Raw genomic sequence first — 19493 nt, 5'->3', positions numbered from 1 at the left:
GCGTGCTTCGGTTTCCTCCCACAAGTCCCAAAAGACGTGCTGTTAGGTAATTTGGACATTTTGAATTCTCCCGCCGTGCACCCGAACAGGCGCTGGAATGTGGTGACTAGGGGGTTTTCACAGTAGCTTTCATTGCAGTGTAGATGTAAGCCTACTTGTGCCAATAAAGATTATTATTGTAGACACAGTTGAAAGGCTATGCATAATTCATCCACTATTGGCATGATAGTCAAGGCAGGAAAATCGAATAGGAAAGCAGGTGGTGCAGTCTCATGCATGCACCCAAAAAATGCTCAGCTTTTACTGTTGTATGAAAGACATGTGGCGCGAGAGGACACTGGAAGCATCAGTACATACAGCAAAGGCCAGAACAAGTGGTTCAACGTGATGAGAAGCCATACCCTAAAGCCAGATTGGTTCAGCATTCCAACCAACCAAGAAGGCATAGCCAACAACATTAAGGTGATATCTACAAAATGTAGATCAGCCAAGCTGCATAGTCCGATGATGAGGATGATCAGCACATTGATACACAAAATAAATGTCTTGGCACATAGGCCAAACACTTTACCAGTGCCTTTGCCAATGCCACTTAATAACTGGATTCAGAGGATTGGCTTATGGGGTGAGACTGAGTAGACTGGGACTATACTCATTGGAATTTAGAAGAATGGGGGGAGATCTTATGGAAACATATAAATTTATGAAGGGAATAGATAAGATAGAAGCAGGGAGGTTGTTTCCACTGGCGGGAGAAAATAGAACTGGGGGCATAGCCTCAAAATAAGGGGGAGCAGATTTAGGACTGAGTTGAGGGGGGAACTTCTTCACCCAAAGGGTTGTAAACCTTTGGAATTCCTTGCCCAGTGAAGCAGTTGAGGTACCTCGATGAATGTTTTTAAGGCAAAGATAGATAGACTTTTGAACAGTAAAGGAATTAAGAGTTATGTTGAGCGGGCGGGTAAGTGGAGCTGAGTCCACAAAAAGATCAGCCATGATCTTATTGAACGGCAGAGCGGGCTCGAGGGGCCAGATGGCCCACTCCTGCCCCTAGTTCATATGTTCTTAAGTTCTTATTCACTGGCAAGACTGCTGCAGCACCTCGATGATTTGCTGTAGCAGTTTGCAGCCGGGTTGACTAAATCTAGAGCTCCTTGAGTTTGTCCAGCATAACCATTTGAAGCAGCCTCATTGTACATTCAACAACCTTTAACCTATTAAGCTGCAGCCACTGGGAAAGTATCTTGTAGGAACCCCTTGTGGTGATACACCACTGTACCTCCCTACCATTGTACATAGTATATAATAGTTGTGTGTAACGTGGCCCTGTAATACTGTGTATTGTACTGTAGCTCTGCAGAGGTTCGGTCACTGGTAGGTAACCCGGCCTGGCCACGGAGAGCTCCGCCTTAGCCACTCCCCCGGGAGTTAGTATAAGAACCCTCTTCTGGGACCGGCCCCATTCTGTCTGGGGTCATCTGTGTCGGGTAAGCCTCCCATGTAGTATATTAAAGCCTGAGTTAAAGTCTCACATGTCTTTGTGGTTCTTGATGCTTAGCGCATCACCCCTAAATATGCAAGCAAGCACACAACACGGGTACTAAAATCAGACATGGGTCATTTGTATTTTGTTGTTGACAGGCTGCTATGAGCCGTGACCCTTTGTCGATTCAACCTGCTGCAAAGGAGCTCCTAAGTTAAGGGAAATATGACCTTGATGGCCACGTGATAATTCTGCCCAAGCTCTGGTTTGAGGTTGAGTTACCGCTGCAGTAAATAACACAGGATGGTGATATCTTCCGGTCACTGAATCATGTCACAAGCTACAAAGCGAAAGTGATTCCGAAGTGTTTCTCAGTAAAGTTAATGTAAATACTCCCTGAAGCCCATATGCAGATGCTGCCTTCTATTTAGTTTCATCAGAATTCTTGATAAAGTGTTAAAGATCTGAAACTTTGAACATTATTTGATGAAGGTGACAGAAGTCTTGCTTGCTGGCTGGAAAGCTAGCCAGAGCCCCACATCACCTCTCTTCGGGAAGTGCCAATTATTAGGTAGTAGAAAGCCTTTCCTGGATCAAGAACACAGGGGGCAGACGATTCATGAGCTGTCGGTCGATCAGAATCCAGCAACTCTTCATTGATTGACAGGCCACTGGCAGGCAATAGCTGCTGCCGCGACTACACCCACCCGAAGTCAAAGATCACCATTAACCCACAAATTTGTGAATGACAGTAGGAGAGGGAGGTTTCGGCGTTTGGTCGCAAAGGAAGGGTTAAGAGGGAGTTTGGCAGCAAGGGCATGGGAATGGCCCTCAGCAGCGCCTGCTTTTCTCAATGCCAGGTCCCTCAATTGGGCACTGAGTGCCTGTGAACGAGGAACCCCATCGTATGATTCCACCAGAAACCCTGACAAAATGTCCTTTCAGGTTTTCCATAGAGCAAGACCCTGCTCACCTTGAGTGAATACCACCAACAGCAGGGTGAGATTCTCCCATGTGTATTAATTGAGCAGTTAAGGGCCTCAATTGTCAGTGGGATGGATTTAATCAGGCAATAGCAGGAAGGTAATGAGATCCCCACCTGTCACTCTGCCATCTGATTGAATGATTCCCCGACCAAACGTGCCTTGAGGAAAGTCATTAAATTCCATCCATTTACTGTTACTTTCTCTTTCCATTGATCTTTCCGGACCAGTTGAATATTTCCAACATTACTGTTTTCATTAAAGTGAATCGCATTGTTTTAAGTTTACATTTGAACTAAACAGTGCATTTATTTGACTTTCAGATACAAACAAAGAACAAAGAAATGTACAGCACAGGAACAGGCCCTTCGGCCCTCCAAGCCCGTGCCGACCATGCTGCCCGACTAAACTACAATCTTCTACACTTCCTGGGTCCGTATCCCTCTATTCCCATCTTATTCATGTATTTGTCAAGATGCCCCTTAAATGTCACTATCGTCCCTGCTTCCACCACCTCCTCCGGTAGCGAGTTCCAGGCACCCACTACCCTCTGCGTAAAAAACTTGCCTCGTACATCTACTCTAAACCTTGCCCCTCTCACCTTAAACCTATGCCCCCTAGTAATTGACCCCTCTACCCCGAGGAAAAGCCTCTGACTATCCACTCTGTCTATGCCCCTCATAATTTTGGAGACCTCTATCAGGTCGCCCCTCAACCTCCTTCGTTCCAGTGAGAACAAACCGAGTTTATTCAACCGCTCCTCATAGCTAATGCCCTCCATACCAGGCAACATTCTGGTAAATCTCTTCTGCACACTCTCTAAAGCCTCCACATCCTTCTGGTAGTGTGGCGACCAGAATTGAACACTATACTCCAAGTGTGGCCTAACTAAGGTTCTATACAGCTGCAACATGACTTGCCAATTCTTATACTCAATGCCCCAGCCAATGAAGGCAAGCATGCCGTATGCCTTCTTGACTACCTTCTCCACCTGTGTTGCCCCTTTCAGTGACCTGTGGACCTGTACACCTAGATCTCTTTGACTTTCAATACTCTTGAGGGTTCTACCATTCACTTATATTCCCTTCCTGCATTCAACCTTCCAAAATGCATTACCTCACATTTGTCCGGATTAAACTCCATCTGCCATCTCTCCGCCCAAGTCTCCAAACAATCTAAATCCTGCTGTATCCTCTGACAGTCCTCAACGCTATCCGCAATTCCACCAACCTTTGTGTCGTCTGCAAACTTACTAATCAGACCAGTTACATTTTCCTCCAAATCATTTATATATGCTGCAAACAGCAAAGGTCCCAGCACTGATCCCTGTGGAACACCACTGGTCACAGCCCTCCAATTAGAAAAGCATCCTTCCATTGCTACTCTCTGCCTTCGATGACCTAACCAGTTCTGGATCCACCTTGCCAACTCACCCCTGATCCCGTGTGACTTCACCTTTTGTATCAGTTTACCATGAGGGACCTTGTCAAAGACCTTACTGAAGTCCATACAGACAACATCCACTGCCCTACCTGCATCAATCATCTTAGTGACTTCCTCGAAAAACTCTATCACGTTAGTGAGACACGACCTCCCCTTCACAAGCGGCGTCAGAGCGACGTCGCGTGATTCGCACTCCCCCCCGCCTCCTCGACGATTCTCCGACCCAGCGCGGGGTTTGAGAATCCCGCCCCATCTCTGAGTCAGAAGGTGCAAGGTTTCAGCCTCTAGCAATGAGTAATAGTGGGAACCCATAAATTCTCCCAACGAGTAGGTCGAAGCATCCGATCAATTGATATAAAGAATTCTGAGGCAATGGAAAAATTGTTCGTATTGCAGCCTGTAAGGGTGTGGGGGTGATTTAACAGTCGCATTGCGGCCAGTACAGATCCGGACACACCTGTTAAATAGCGGGAGAGGCCAAAAATGGGATCTGCGTCGGCGTGAAACGGTTCACGGTCTATCTGGTTCATTACCGGTGGCGGGTTCCGGATCCCATCCAAATGTGGTGAGACACCGATTGACACCAATTAAGACCAATCTCCATCTCATTGGCGAGATGTAAGTCCAATCTAATGGCCTCAAGGGAGCTACCTGGCTCCTGTAGTACACCCCCCCCCCCCAGAGAGTCGCCTGCCTTGTTGTGGTCTGCTGTGTCCTCCACAACTGGCACAGCAGCGGGGCAACATGTTGGATGTGGAGGATGAGGAACATGTGGTCACCTCCAAGGAGGGGGAGCACGAGGAGGATGAGGAGGAGGCACGGACCAGCAGGATGATCCCACAGAGGAACCAAAAGACCAGCCGGAGGCTGGAGGACACGCGGCAGCGCGAGCGTCCGGCAAGCCTGGAGGGCCAGGGAGACCCTCATACTCGCCCGAATCACATAGGACGTGGCCTAGTCAATCAATGCTACCCTCCGCCCATCATTCCCACCCTCCAGGGTCTGTGTCACATCAGTCTAGGGTGCTGGGACTGTGTTGGCATGGTCAGCGGGTCACTCTCGAGGGCAGGAGGGGTGGTGATAACCGGCAGAGAACTGAGCGCTGATGCTCATCAAGCTGTGCCATAGTCTGAACTCTGCCGCGTGCTTGCTCATGCCCATCACATGCAAATGGTGTGCCCGGGGAGTGGGGATGAGAGCAGGACCCCCATGCCTGGGGAGATGGGGCAAGGATTCGGAGGACGGCCCGAATTGCGGAAGAAAGTGGCAGAGGTGTCATACTGGCTGTGGTGAAGGGTATTTAATGTTTCACACATGTGTCCAATACTGCCCCGCTCTCCCGATGGTGCCACCCACTCTCTCCACCGCTACCTCAACCCCCCCAACCTCTATGCCTCTAATGCACACTCCCCCACTCTTACAACCCACCACCTCTCCCACCCCCCCCCTTCCCCAGTGCCCTCAGGTATCCTTGACATGCTTAGCCTTCCGTTGCTTCTCGATGTTTCCCTACAATGCACATCACAAGTGGAGGCAGCATGCTGCTCATCATGTTCCTTGGCCTTCGATGCCCCTGGTGGGCATCCTCTGGGGCTGGAGGGCGCTGGCACACTTGACAGCGGCACATGCACAACCTTGCCGCACTGTACTGGTTGCTGACTGTGAGACTTGGTGTCATCAGAAGGGCGGAACCAGGGGGAGCTGGTGGCCACCATCGGCATTCTATTGGATGGGTCCAGTTGGCACCCAGTGCCCCATCCTTCTGGTCGGTGCCCATAGGGCCCTGGGGTTCACGTCGGAATGACGGAGCAGCTAGATCAAGCCCTGGCTGCCCCTGCATCATCTGTGCCTGTCAGCCATGGTGGCTCCCCAATGTCTGCACCAAGGTATCAACGTCCTCAACAATGCTCCTCCGCGACTGGGCCATGCTCTGCTGTGCCTCGGCAATGCCCACCTGCGACTGGATCAAGCTCCACAGTGCCTCGGCTATTCCCATCTTAGACAGGGAAATGTCCCGCTCTCGGCTGTTGCCATCTGAGACAGGGACATATCCCACGGCACCTCATCAAGGTCCGCCGGATACTGCATCACATCCACCATAAAGTCGGATAGTCTACCGAGGCCCTCTGCCATGGCTGTCCCTGCCTTGGACACCTCCATTCATGCTGCCGATGTCGTGCAACAGGCTCTCCACTGCAGTCACCACTCTATCAGTGTTGGCCTCTGTGCCATGCATTGTTGGAGCATCTCCTGCGCCCGTGGCTTTTCGGACTCCTCCAATTGGCTATGGACCAGCTGGAGTGTCGCTGACATCCCCCTCTGAATCTCAGAGCCCCTCCCTAATGTGTCCATCAGCTCCAGGTAAACCCGGTCCAAAGGCGCAGCATCAGGCTGGGATCCAGCTGGGGCCTGAGATCCAGCAGACCTCTGGCTGCTGTCTAGCCTGAGCATTCCCGTCTCCACCTCATGTGCATCTGCTACTGTGTGGTTCTCATCGGAATGTGCCCCAGAAGCCTGACCACAAATGTTGCGTGTCTCTGCACTGGTGGAGGGTGGGGTTGACAGCTGTGATGCATCTATGGTGGCATCCGAGGTGCTCTCCTCCGAGGTGTTCTTCTGGGAGGTGGGTGGGGGTGGGTGGGGGGGTGGGGGGAGGGATTGGGGACTGGCCAGCCTATGGGAGAATAGACATGCGGTCTGTGGGAGGGATATGTCATTCAGTATGACAATAACAACTCACATGTGATAGGTCGTCCGGGTGGGGCCCGGTGGATCCTCACCTCTGCGCCGTGCACTGACCTCCGCATTGGCGAACGCTCTGTCCTCAGCCACCAGGGCCCGTTCCTCGAAGGTGGTGAGGATTCTGATGTCCGACACTCTGTCACCAGTCTGGGCCCCCTCCAATGGTTGTGGGATAACTTCGTCTGCGGGGACACAAAGAGGGGATCATCAGCTGCACGCAAGGTTGACCGCGGTGGGAGGGGGATTGTGGGGAGAGAGTGTGGTTTGGGAGGGGGGTGTTGTTGGATAGGAGAAGGTTTCGGAGAGGGCTTTGGGGAGGGGGAGTCATGGGAGGGCCATTGCACAGCATGATGCTGGGTGGGGTGGTGCCAGGTGCAGACTCTTGTGGGGGCGGGTGAGGGGGGGAATATGGTGCCAACTGACCCGTACGGCCCAGTGTCAGTCATTGACCATCATATGGCACTGGATGTTGGTCCTCCTGGTCACCCTGCCCAAGCTGACGGCCACTGCCACTTTATCCCAGGTGCAACTGACTACCCTGCGGCTCACCCTCTGGGACACTTCGGGGAACAGGACATTCCTCCTTGCCTCGACTGCCTCTCGGAGCCTCCCCCGGTCTGCATCCCGAATCGTGGGGCCGGTCGTCTTGGCGCCTTGTCTGCGAGCTGATTGGGGTTGTATGGGCAAGAGCAGTTTATGTGCTGCTCTACCCTGTTAGCGGGGGGCTGCCGAGCACGGTCCCGGTGAATCGGCGAGTGAGCCTTCATTTGTGGCATGAAGCCCATGGAGCCTTGTAAGTGGACTATTTAACATTGTTTTGCTGTGGCGGTCTCACCGGGCTGAGCGCTGGGAAGCTCGCGGCAGTTCCAATTTACTACCACACTTAGAAACATTTTGGAAGAATGACGCACTTAGATATTTTTTTGTTAAATCGCGCCCTGTTAATCGGCCTGTGAATCCTCCCATCCTTAAAGAGAAGAATGTGAAGATAGAAAAATAGCAACTGCAACAGTTTATGAAGATAGTACATGAGCTCATTGTTGATGATTTGCACAAACATTTGTATTACACAATTAGATCTTATTTAATAGAGAAAATTGACACTCTAATTCTGGATATACACCAAGGTAAATTTACTGTCCCAAAGGTTGGAGCGTTACTGTGACAGTTGTGCTCACTTCCACCATGACTCCCTTTAACACAATTCCCTAATGGGAGAATAAGACTGCTGAACTGAAGCTATAAAAACATTCCCCTTCCATCTCTTTTTTTGCTCTTCTGTTCATCATTGGAGAATTGCACACACCATACTTGTTATTCAAAATGCAACTACATTAAAGGCTACATAAATGAATATTTAATTAACATTATTAACAATAATTAATAATTAACATATGTTCCTTTTACTGGTTTATACTTCACAACATAATACATTCCAAATAATGTGAAGAAAGTGACATTACTTTCAATGATAACTACTGGCATTAATAGTTACCACTTAGAGTTGACTCAACATTAATTAAAAATACAAGTAATATCAGTAATACACTTTAAATTGCTGAAGTCCTTTTCCCCTGAGCTCCCGTATTGTTTTTCCTTGCGCAGGTCATTTCTTGCTTGTTAATTGTTCTGATGCTGATCTGAATTCAGCACTGGTCACATTTATTTTATGATTCTCTCTGAATAAGAGTTAGGACTATGTGGTATATATCAAGATTTGTGCATTTTGTGATATGGCCTTCTCCACCGCCTTCTCTATTGGGGAGGTGTAAATAATGGTATTCAATAACAGCTGCCTGCAGTTGAGCACCTGTTAGTTTATTCAGTTTAACACTCAACAGAAAGGTGATGATGAGGCTAGGATGGACATTTATTTTACATTTTACATTTCATCTGATAAATTAAGGGCTGAAGAACAGTGTGAACCATTTTTTCAAAAACATTGTAAACCGTTACACAATGCGTCAACATGGTACATAACTGAAAAAATAAATGGCACCTGTCATGTGAGAGTACCCTTTAAGAAATGGGTGTTTAAGAAATGTACCTTTAAGAACTGGAGCTGCTCATGTTACTGGAGTGATGTCAGAGTGTGGGTGGAGCTGAGCTCCACTTCTGCTTTTTTAGTTTCAGTTTGAGAAGAGCTTGGGTGTCTCTGTGTTTTTCAGGAAGCTGCATGTGAAGTCTGCCATCCAAAGACTATCTTAATCATTTGGTGAATTCAGAATTATAAATGATTTCAGTATTGAATGTAAACCCTAATGTGCTCCTGTTTAGAGGCTTGTTAAGTTTTTGGGTGTTAAAAGAACAGCATACAGGTTACTTAGTGTTGTATTCTTTGGGGGGTGTATTTGATTTACTGGTTGCTAAGATGTTCACTGTTTGTTTTAGAAAGGTTAACTTGAGTTCATAGAATAAACATTCTTTTGTTTTAAAAACCACTGATCCATTTTCTGCTGTACCACACCTGTAGAGTAAGCCATGTGCTCCCCATACCACAATCCATTAAAAGTTGTGGGCCAGGTGAACTCCATGATACACTTTGGGGTTCTCGAAACCCTGGCCCATAACACACCGATGCCATGCTTGGGGTAAATGGGGAAGTTGACCCTAACAAAGAGGATTATTGTGATTATGAACAAAGGTTACACATTTGACTGAAAGTGAGTAAAATGGGAGATGAGGATGTTTGTCTTATGAAGAGAGATTGAGCAGTTTATGCCTACACTCTCTAGAATTTAGAAGAATTTGTGGAGATCCAATTGTGGTAAATAAGATGATAAAAGGTATTGACAAAGTAGACGTCAAGCGAATGCTTCCTCTTGTCGGGCAATCTAGCACGAGAAGTCGTAGTTTTAGGATAAGGGGTAGCAGATTTAAAACAGAGATGAGGAGAAATTACTTCTCCCAAAGGGTCGTGAATCTGTGGAATTCATTACCCCAGAGTGCAGTGGATACCGGGACATTGAGTAAATTTAAAGAGGAGATAGATAGATGTTTAATTCATAATGGGGTGAAGGGTTATGGAGCAGGGGCATGAAAGTGGAGTCGAGGTCGAGAGGAGATCAGTCATGATTGTATTAAATGGAGCAGGCTCGAGGAGTTGAATTGCTAACCCCTGCTCCTAGTTCTTACATTCTAAGCTTTCCTGTCATGGCAACCCTTGAGCCCCCTATTTACTCCCATTTTTAACAAAAAAGAGCTTATTTGAGAATACTATTAACTTACTTCCTTATGCTAACTTTACTTCCCTTACCCTACTTTGTTTATATATTTTACTTTGTAAGAATGACCTTGACTTTCACTTATTTGTGTTGTTTCCCCATTCATCCCTTCCTCCAAATAAATTCACTTTTTAAATTCACTACTGTTTCGCTGTGATGCTGACTGTGAGGACACTGTTCCCAGACCACTTCTCTGTGACATTGACTGCGAGAACGCCATTGCCAGATCGCTTCACTGTGACACTGGCTGTGCTACCATTCCCAGAACGCTTCTCTGCGACATTGACTGTGAGGACACCATTTCCCAATTGCTTCTCTGTGAAGTTGACTGTGAGAACACTTTTCTAAGACTGCTTCACTGTGATGCTGACTGCAAGGACACCATTCCTAGACTGCTTTACTGCAGTGCTTACTGCAAGGACACTGTTCCCAGACTACTTCACTGCAATGCTGACTGCGAGGACACCATTCCCAGACGGTGAAGAGGTCTTTGCAGAATGTATTTGATCAGTGACAAGTTGGGCAGTAATATCTATGTTTCTCTTCAACTTAGGCTACACAAATTTCTGTTCTCTTAGAGAATAACCCCATAGTCCATAACAGGTACTCACCTTACAGGTTGGTGTTTAAATTCACTCCGCGAGTAAAGTTCAGTTTGCTTAAACCTGACATCAATAGCAAATTAAGCGAAAAAGCAAGACAAAATCAAAATTAGTCATGGTAAACCAAGTATGAAACTTAGGAAGTTTTGTGCTGGTCAGAAGTTAAAAATGGTAAACCACTGCGATGGCAAGAAGTATATGCTTGGAGTTGTTTCCAACAGATTAGGAGCATTCACATATCAAGTGAAGATTGGAGAGTGTCAGTGTCATGCAAATTGTTTGCTAAAATGGAAACCTGGCACAGGGGGACAAGGGCGGGAATTAACAGGCCCATTAGCCACCAGGGCAAATCCCGTCATGACCGCAAAATATCGCGAGTGGTCAAAGACGGAGTTTGCGCTGGCGATATTTCAGATCATGACGTTTCCAGGCCCTCCCCCATGATGTGATCAGATTCACATTCAGGAAGGACACAAACCTGGGGCTGGATTCACCGCACCCCGACGCCGAAATCACTTTTGGCGCTGGGGAGAAGAATCTGTTTTACCATACGAAATCCAGACCGGCGGCGGTTCCGCTATTCTCCGCCACCCGAAAAGCGGCGTACTCGGGGAGTATCCGCCACCTCAGGCCATTGCCTGAGGCCCGCCCCGCTATTCTCCGTCCCCAACCGGCCGAATTCGCGACGGCGTGGTTCTAATATGGTCCTGCCATTCACAACCTCGCATGATGGCTGTGGACTCAGTCCTGGGCCGCCACAGTCGGGAGAGGGCCGATCGGAGGGCAGGAGGGCTTCATCCGGGCCTGAGGGCTATGTGTGGGGATGGTCCAGGTCTGGCGGGCGGCAGATGGGGGGCAATATTTCTGCAGTCCAGGTCCACGGGCTGAGTCCGCCACGGAGCACGGCATGACCGGTGGAGGCCGCCGCTGTGCGCATGTGCGGCCTCTGACCCGGAAGTGCGGGGGCTGTATCGGCATCTAGACCTGCGGGATCTATGACAGCTGCCTGCTAGCCCCTTGCAAGACGGTGAATCTGTGGCTTTTTGACACCAGGCTTCCTGACGTAAAGGACCACGGGCGAAATTCTCCCCCAACTGCGCGATGTCCGCCGACTGGCGCCCAAAACGGCGCCAATCAGACGGGCATCGCGCCGCCCCAAAGGTGCGGAATGCTCCGCATCTTTGGGGGCCAAGCCCCAAAATTGAGGGGCTAGGCCGGCGGCGGAGGGATTTCCGCCCCGCCAGCTGGCGGAAACGGCATTTGTTGCCCCGCCAGCTGGCGCGGAAATGACTTCCCCGGGCGGCGCATGCGCGGGAGTGTCAGCGGCCGCTGACAGTTACCCGCGCATGCGCAGTGGGGAGAGTCTCTTCTGCCTCCACCATGGTGGAGGCCGTTGCGGAGGCGGAAGGGAAAGAGTGCCCCCAAGGCACAGGCCCGCCCACGGATCGGTGGGCCCCGATCGCGGGCCAGGCCACCGTGGGGGCACCCCCCGTGGTCAGATCGCCCCGCGCCCCCCCCCCAGGACTCCGGAGAACACTCACGCCGCCTTGTCCCGCCGGTAAATACCTACTTTAATTTACGCCGGCGGGACAGGCAAGTTCTCGGCGGGACTTCGGCCCATTGGGGCCGGAGAATTGAGCGGGGGGGCCCGCCAACTGGCGCGGCCCGATTCCCGCCCCTGCCCAATCTCCGGTACCGGAGGCTTCGGTAACCGGCGGGGGCGGGATTCACGGCGGCCAACGGCCATTCTCCGACCCGCTGGGGGGTCGGAGAATGACGCCCCACAGTTTTCACAATGGAGAATCCAGCCCCTGATTTGCATCAGTTTTAATGCATTATACTGTACTTGGTGAGGTTAAAGCCAGATCTTCAGACCTCATTGAATCTTCCCACCAACCAGGCGTAATTTCATGTGGTCGCAAATTACTACTGATTTTTAGAAAGGGGGACCAGGGACCATGACCTCCGAGAGGGAGGAAGGAGGTGAACACCCCCAGTGATGTAGAGATTAAGGGAGGGGACAACTAGACTGGAAGCCAGAGGTGTCTGTGACTGGGCGAGGGTATTGACCGGAACTGGTCAAGCACTGGAGAGGAAAGAGCACCTGATAAGTGAGTGAGTGTTCGGTGCTGGATAAGGTGTAGGACTGGCTGTTTCTAGGGCCAGGAGGACATTGGTTGATGGAAGATATTGAAGATAAGTGGCTGTGACACCAACCTGACTGTTTCGCTTTCTCTCTTCCCTCACAGCTTATAGATCGAGATAGGTATGGAGCCAGTGAAGCTGGCATTCCTGCTTCTTACAGCATTGAAGGAGCACAGACTCCAGCAGGAAGAAATGGGGGTACCCAAGGAGCACCCAGTGCCAGATGACTAGGGGGCTGCAGGACGGACACAAGGGCAGGAGGCAGCAGCAGCTGAACCGGGGGTACGAAGGTGAAGAAGGGGGCCAACGGTATACAGGACCGTCTGTCCTTCGTGGAGCTGTCGGACAACATGTGCCGCAGGGAGATTCTGCCTCACCAGTGAGACAGTGCGGTACCTGTGCCACAGACTGTTCAACTTGACGCCACGTGAAGATGGCCCTCCCTGTGGCCATGAAGGGCACAGCAGTCCTCAACTTCAACATGACGGGTTAGTTCCAGGGCTCCGCGGGTGACCTACGTGGATTTTCGCAATCATCTGCCCATAATTGCATCTGTGCCCTCAGTCTATGCGAGGGCATTGGACTTCATCCATTTTGTCCTGGACCAAGCCCAGCAGGATGAGAGAGCTTGGGATTTGTCACAATAGCTGGTCTGCCACCGATGTAGGGGGCAATCAACTGCTTTCATGTCACTCTACGCGTGGCATCAAAGAGTCCCATTCATCAGCAGAAAGTGGTTCCTCACCTTAATGTCCAGCTGATGTGCGATCACCAGATGAGGTTAATGCACATGTTCTGTGGGGCGTGAATGAAAGTTACCTCCTTGGGTAATCGCAAATCCCTGGAATATTCGAGGGACAATCAAGACTGCAGGAAGACTTGTTGAGGATAAAGGGTACCCACTAAGATCTTGGCTGATGATGCCAGTACGGAGGCTTGAGACCAAAGCAGGCTCCTTAAGATGCTCTACGCTCTTCCATCCCTTACAGTACAGTCCCCAAAGAGTCTCCTGCATCATTGCTGGTCTGCTGTGCCTTAGATAACTTGGCACAGCAGCAGGGCGACCACCTTATTGATGAAGAGAAACAGAACGCCTCCTCAGATGAGGAGGAAAGCCAGGAATGTGTGAAGGAAGAAGCCGAAGAGGAGCTGAAGGATGGAGGACAGATGGGGTGAGGATTCACATGGCCAGAGGGACCAGTGCTGCCCAGATCACTCCCCGCTTCATACTATGAGAACGGCATGTTATCCGAAAGGAGGTGTGACGCACTATCCCACTGGCAGGAGGTTTAAAGACAATGAGACCTTAACATTGTGAAGAAGAGGAATTTTTAATGTGGGTACATGTGCATTTCTGACATTTGATAAAGACCCCCCCCCTCGCTATCTGTGCCTAATTTCACCTGTGTTCACTCTGTGCTTCTACAATTCCACACCCTTGTGAACCTTCCCACAAGTGGGCTCTGCCAGGGTGGTAACACTCCTCCATTGGTGGGGTGGTCGTGCGGGACAGCCCCAATGTCAGGGCGGCGGTCGTGAGGAAGAGGGGGATAGTGCGCCTCCGTGGTGGTGCGGGGGGGAGACCCAATATTTCTGTGGTGGTGGGGCTGTCGCCTTGAATCTTGTGGGGGTGGTCCTTCATGCCCGTGAGGGGCTTGGGGAAACTTATATTCAAAGCAAATTGGGGTGCCCTTTAAAGATGGCACCTCGATCTCTGTGGAGCTGGCCTTGTTGACTATCAGGCCCTGCCCTATCAGAGCGACGGCGTAAACCACACTTCCAGATTTTCTATGTACTAAGCACCAGACAATCTGGTCAAAAATCCAGCTGTGTTTCTGGAGAGAAACACATTCAGTCGGCGCCTGACACTCAGGCAAAGTTTGGGAGAATTCGACTCATTGTTTTTGTTTAAGGCAAATCAATCAAAGTCACAGTTGTAACCTTTTAAGTGCAGTTGGTATTCTTTGTCAATGTTTTAAGATTGATACAATCGGAGCTGAGAGAGCAGAGTCAAGTTAATACAAATGGATGGAGATACTTTGACAGAAAGATAAAGAAGCCAGTTAAGTCAATCAAAAGTACACAGGGAGGAGTTTGAAATATTTGCTTTATTTCTTGTCAGATGATGATATTGTTGTTAAACACATACTGGTATTAAAGCATAACATACTTAACATGTAACTCACTCTGGAACTATTGGTTGTTTAAATAATTTGGTGATGATTACAATAAAATCAACTATTAAACCCAACATGTTAAATATTCAGGTACTGTTTATGTTATTTAATAATATTGTATTCTGGGATCATACGTATCTGCACTATTTTAATATACACATTTTTTTCAATGCCCTCTTTGTTGCCATCCTGTTGGGAAGTGTTATAACTGCCACAAGTATCACGGGAAAACCATTATTGATCTCCCCATGGGACCCATAGAGTATGAGCTCCCCACCCGCCAGGGGCTCATTATGTATTGATAAAAAAAACTGGCCCAAAGCCGGGCCTCGACAGACTTGTCATCCAAGCAAGAATTGTACTGGGAGCAAAATTTTCCTCAACGCAGACCTTGTACATAATTAAATAAATTAATGTTCAATTTACACCTGCTTCCACAAGCTCAAAACTGGCAACGAGGATTAAAAGAAACTCCGGACTCGCTCATAAAACCGCCTGACTGCTGGAAGTTGCTGTTTTGGAATGTAACATCATATTCCTTTATTCAGGAAATTGGATGCCTTCAACGCAGGCAGGGAAGATTCGATCCAGTCTGAGGATCGCATGAGGTATTTCTTCCAGGTGATCCCACCTATCGCACCAGCTCGGATCCAGCCCCTCACGGACAGCCCGGATGCAGCGTTGGGCGCTCCTGTTCATGGCACATGAATATTACTTCCAGCACTGCCTTGAAACGCAAATGGCCCATGCCGATGCCCTCAGCCATCTACCATTTGTCCGGACCTTAGCCTCATGCTGTTGAGTGACGTGAAGAAGGATGTCCTTCCGATGACTCGCCGGCCTTATGCCTAGAAATTTGCCGAGCTCAGTATAGAAGACGGGGTCATATTGTGGGAACTGCAGGTGGTCATCATGCCCACGGGTCAGGAAGCCCTGCTACAGGACATTCACAGTGGCCATCCGTGTGCCTCTAATATGAAAATGTTGACCTGCAGTTATGTCTGATGGATGGCATCAATGGGGAGGGTTATCTGCAGCTGCCTGGCATGCCAAGAACAGCATTAACTACAGTCGGTGACCTCGCTGCATCCATGGGATTGGTCAGGACGTCCATGGGTGCGCCTCACGCAGATTTTGCATCACCGTTCCTTGGTTCCATCATCCTTGTGGTTGTGGATGGAGGTCCACAGAATGCCCTCCACAATGTCCAGGACCACGGTAGAGAAATTCCGGGGAATTGTTAGCACCCACATGATCCCTCAGGTTCTGGTGACGGATAATGGGATGCGATTCACCAATGAGGAATTCATCGGTTTTGTGGTCAGGAACAGCATTCGGCACGTTTGGACCACTCCATGCCATCCACCCTCCAATGGTTTAAGGAACGGGTGGTCCAGACTTTCAAGAGCGGCTTGAAGATCTGTTGGATCAATCTGTGGAATCTATGGAAACACGGCTAGTGCGGTTCCTTTTTAATCAGAGCACAACACCCCATGTGGCAATGGGAATCGCCTCTGCAGAACTCTTGAAGGGCTGCAGACCCCAAACTGGGCTGAGTTTCACGTTTCCGAGTCTCAGCGGCAAAGTGGATGCTCAACAGGAAACTCAGAAATGACACCACTGGCGCAGTGGTTAGCACTGCACTTTCACGGCGTCGAGGTTCCAGGTTCGATCCCGTCTCTGGGTCACAGTCCGTGTGGAGTTTGCACATTCTCCCCGTGTTTGCGTGGGTTTCGCCCCCACAACCCAAAGATGTGCAGGCTAGGTGGATTGAACACGCTAAATTGCCCCTTAATTGGAAAAAATGAATTGGGCGCTCTAAATTACAAAAAAAAGAAAAAGAAAAAAAAGAACTGACACCACAACTTGAGGGCACCAGGCTGAATATTTCACTCTCGGGATGCTGTCTATGCCCACAATTTGGGGGATGGAGACTTGTGACTCCCAGGTGACGTACTGAAATGAACAAGTCTAGTGTCTTTTAAGCTCTGTGTTCAAGATCCACCACAAGCATTTGCACGACCTGATGAAGCGGGAACCGGTATGTCTCAATGACCGACTGGCAGCATTGGTGTCTCCGCTGCATCAGGAACAGCCCCTGAGCATGGGGTGCCAGCCTTCTGAGTCGCATCGCCCAGTCCAGCAGGAGGAGGATGACTCTGAATCTGATATGCAGGCAGAGGAGTCCATTCCAACAGACGACGGCGTGTTGTGGGCTGAGGCCCCAACAGTCACTCTTCGGCGGTCATCCAGGAAATGCTGATCAGTGAACCGCTACACTCCACCCAATCCTGTGCGACCTCAGGCAGAAGTGCAGCCAACGCCAAAGCAGCATAAACGGTTCCCGCTATTGGCGGCGAATGGGGGTCTTTCCTACTTTGCGGGGGGGGGGTGCCATAACCTCCATGAGGACTTAGGGGAGCCCATTATTGATCTCCCCATGGGACTCATGGAGCACGAACCCCCCAGATAGGGGGCGCAGGCCAGGGGCTCATTTTATATTGATATACAGACTAGTCCTCCCTGCAAGGATTGTACTTGGAGTGAAATGCTGCTTTACACAGGCCTTGGGCGGGATTCTCCAACCCCACGCCGACCGATTCTCCAGCCCGCGATTGGCCCAAAGTCCCGCTGCTGGAATGCCTGTCCCGCCAGCGTAGATGAAACCACCTTTTGAACGGCGGGACAAGGCGGCGTGGGAAGGCGCGGGGCGATCTGGCCCCGGGGGGTGCCCCCACGGTGGCCTGGTCCGCAATCGGGGCCCACCGATCCGCGGGCGGGCCTATGCCGTGGGGGCACACTTTTTCTTACGCCTTCACTATGGCAGAGGCGGAAGAGATCCCCTCCCCTGCGCATGTGCGGGGATGACGTCAGCAGCCGCTGTCGCTCCCGCGCATGCGCCGACCCGCGACGCCCGGTGTAAACCTTTCGGCCCTGGCTGGCGTGGCGCCAAAGGCCTTTCCCGCCAGCCGGTGGAACGCAAACCACTCCGGCGCGGGCCTAGCCCCTCAAGGTGAGGGCTTGGCCCCTAAAGTTGCAGAGACTTCCGCACCTTTGGGGCGGCCCGATGCTGGAGGTGGTTCCCGCCATTCCATTACCCATCGGGTAGGGGAGAATCCCGCCCCTGATATATCGTTAAACAAATTCATGTTCAACCTTCGCCTGCTGCCTCAAGTTACCAAAGGAAGCTGTGAATAAAGTTTGTTCAAAATGTCTGCCCGCAGTTGAGCATGTGCTGGTTTTAGTGCAATACATGACAAGGAGTAAAATCAGTGCAGGCTATTGAAACTGCTGTGATACAGAGCTGAGCAACAAATCACTTTTAGTCAGTCGCATTTTGCCTGGTTTGGCACCATCAGTGGGGAAATGGGAGGGGGAAGCAACAGCTTCTGGCCCACAGGAAGTGCTGCTGCAAGAAGTGAAGCCGCCAGTGTAGAAACAAGATCATCACAGGGGGACAGACGGGATATGCTCCTTATTCTGTCACAGAGTGTACTGCCCTGGATCAGCTATCTGCATTTCTTAAAGAAGCTGGGCTTCAAACAGCTGAGGCCAGTAAGATGGTAAAGTTACAGGTTTGACCAAGGGTCATCTGGACTCGAAACGTTAGCTCTTTTCTCTCCCTACCGACGCTGCCAGACCTGCTGAGATTTTCCAGCAATTTCTCTTTGGTAAAGTTACATATGCCCACAACCATTACAACAGGACCTATCAATGCAGTCATCAAATAAGACAGGCAGTCCCACTCTCCTGAACTGTTTTACAACCAAGACTTTCCAGCGCAAATATGAAGAATAAAATAAAACTACAAGTCCTGAAGTACACACAGAAATATTAGCAACGGTGAGGAGAAAATATCAATGATGTTTTATGTAGCTGTGAGTTGCCTCCTCTTCAATATGTAGGTTACAGGAGAATATAAAATCTTTCTGCTGTTTTTATCTAACCATCCTGTCAGTCCGTATAATGATGGCAATGGCCATCAGAGCATTTGTATTGTGATCTGTCACACTGTTAATCAGCCTGCGAATCCTTCCACTCCTTCACACTATTCTCCAAGGCAAGAATGAATGTTCCACAACAACCAAGTAATCATTCATGCACCTGGAAAACATTCAATGACATACCTAAGGAGAAAGGGCTATTAGACAGGAAATTACTCTGTGTGATATTACTGCAAACACTTGAACTAATTCTTGCTAAATCATTCCTGATTTGATAGAAGTGTGTAAAGAAAAGAAAGTATAGAGTGCATTCCAATTTATTTCCCACACCTAGTGGTGCACTAAAGCAGACTTTCATCTGTTTCCACAGCTATTAATTCCCAGAACAGGTCTTATAGCTTGAGGGGCACCACCCAACATCAATCATGGCTGACCAGGAGACTCTCTTCCTCTTACTGCCAGTCTCCGGTGTGTTTGGAAGGATTTTGCAGGCTGATGACAACCTGTTTGGCCGTGTTATGATCACACATTCCTTGGCCATCAAGTCCTGGGGTGGGACATGAACCTGGAGCTTCTGGTTCAGAGGTAGGGACACAATCCACTGTGCAACAATACCTCCTACAGAGTGTTGAGTTGTACAAATATAATTTTAGCAGTTCCTTCAGTCACCAGTACTGGTTTTCTGCATGTATGTACCCTATTATATGCAATAAAGTATATGCTTAAAACTATTCAAACATTTGTCTGCCG

This window comes from Scyliorhinus torazame, chromosome 3, assembly GCF_047496885.1.
Source record: "Scyliorhinus torazame isolate Kashiwa2021f chromosome 3, sScyTor2.1, whole genome shotgun sequence".
Taxonomy (NCBI): domain Eukaryota; kingdom Metazoa; phylum Chordata; class Chondrichthyes; order Carcharhiniformes; family Scyliorhinidae; genus Scyliorhinus; species Scyliorhinus torazame.
Note: the sequence above shows the minus strand (reverse complement) of the source record.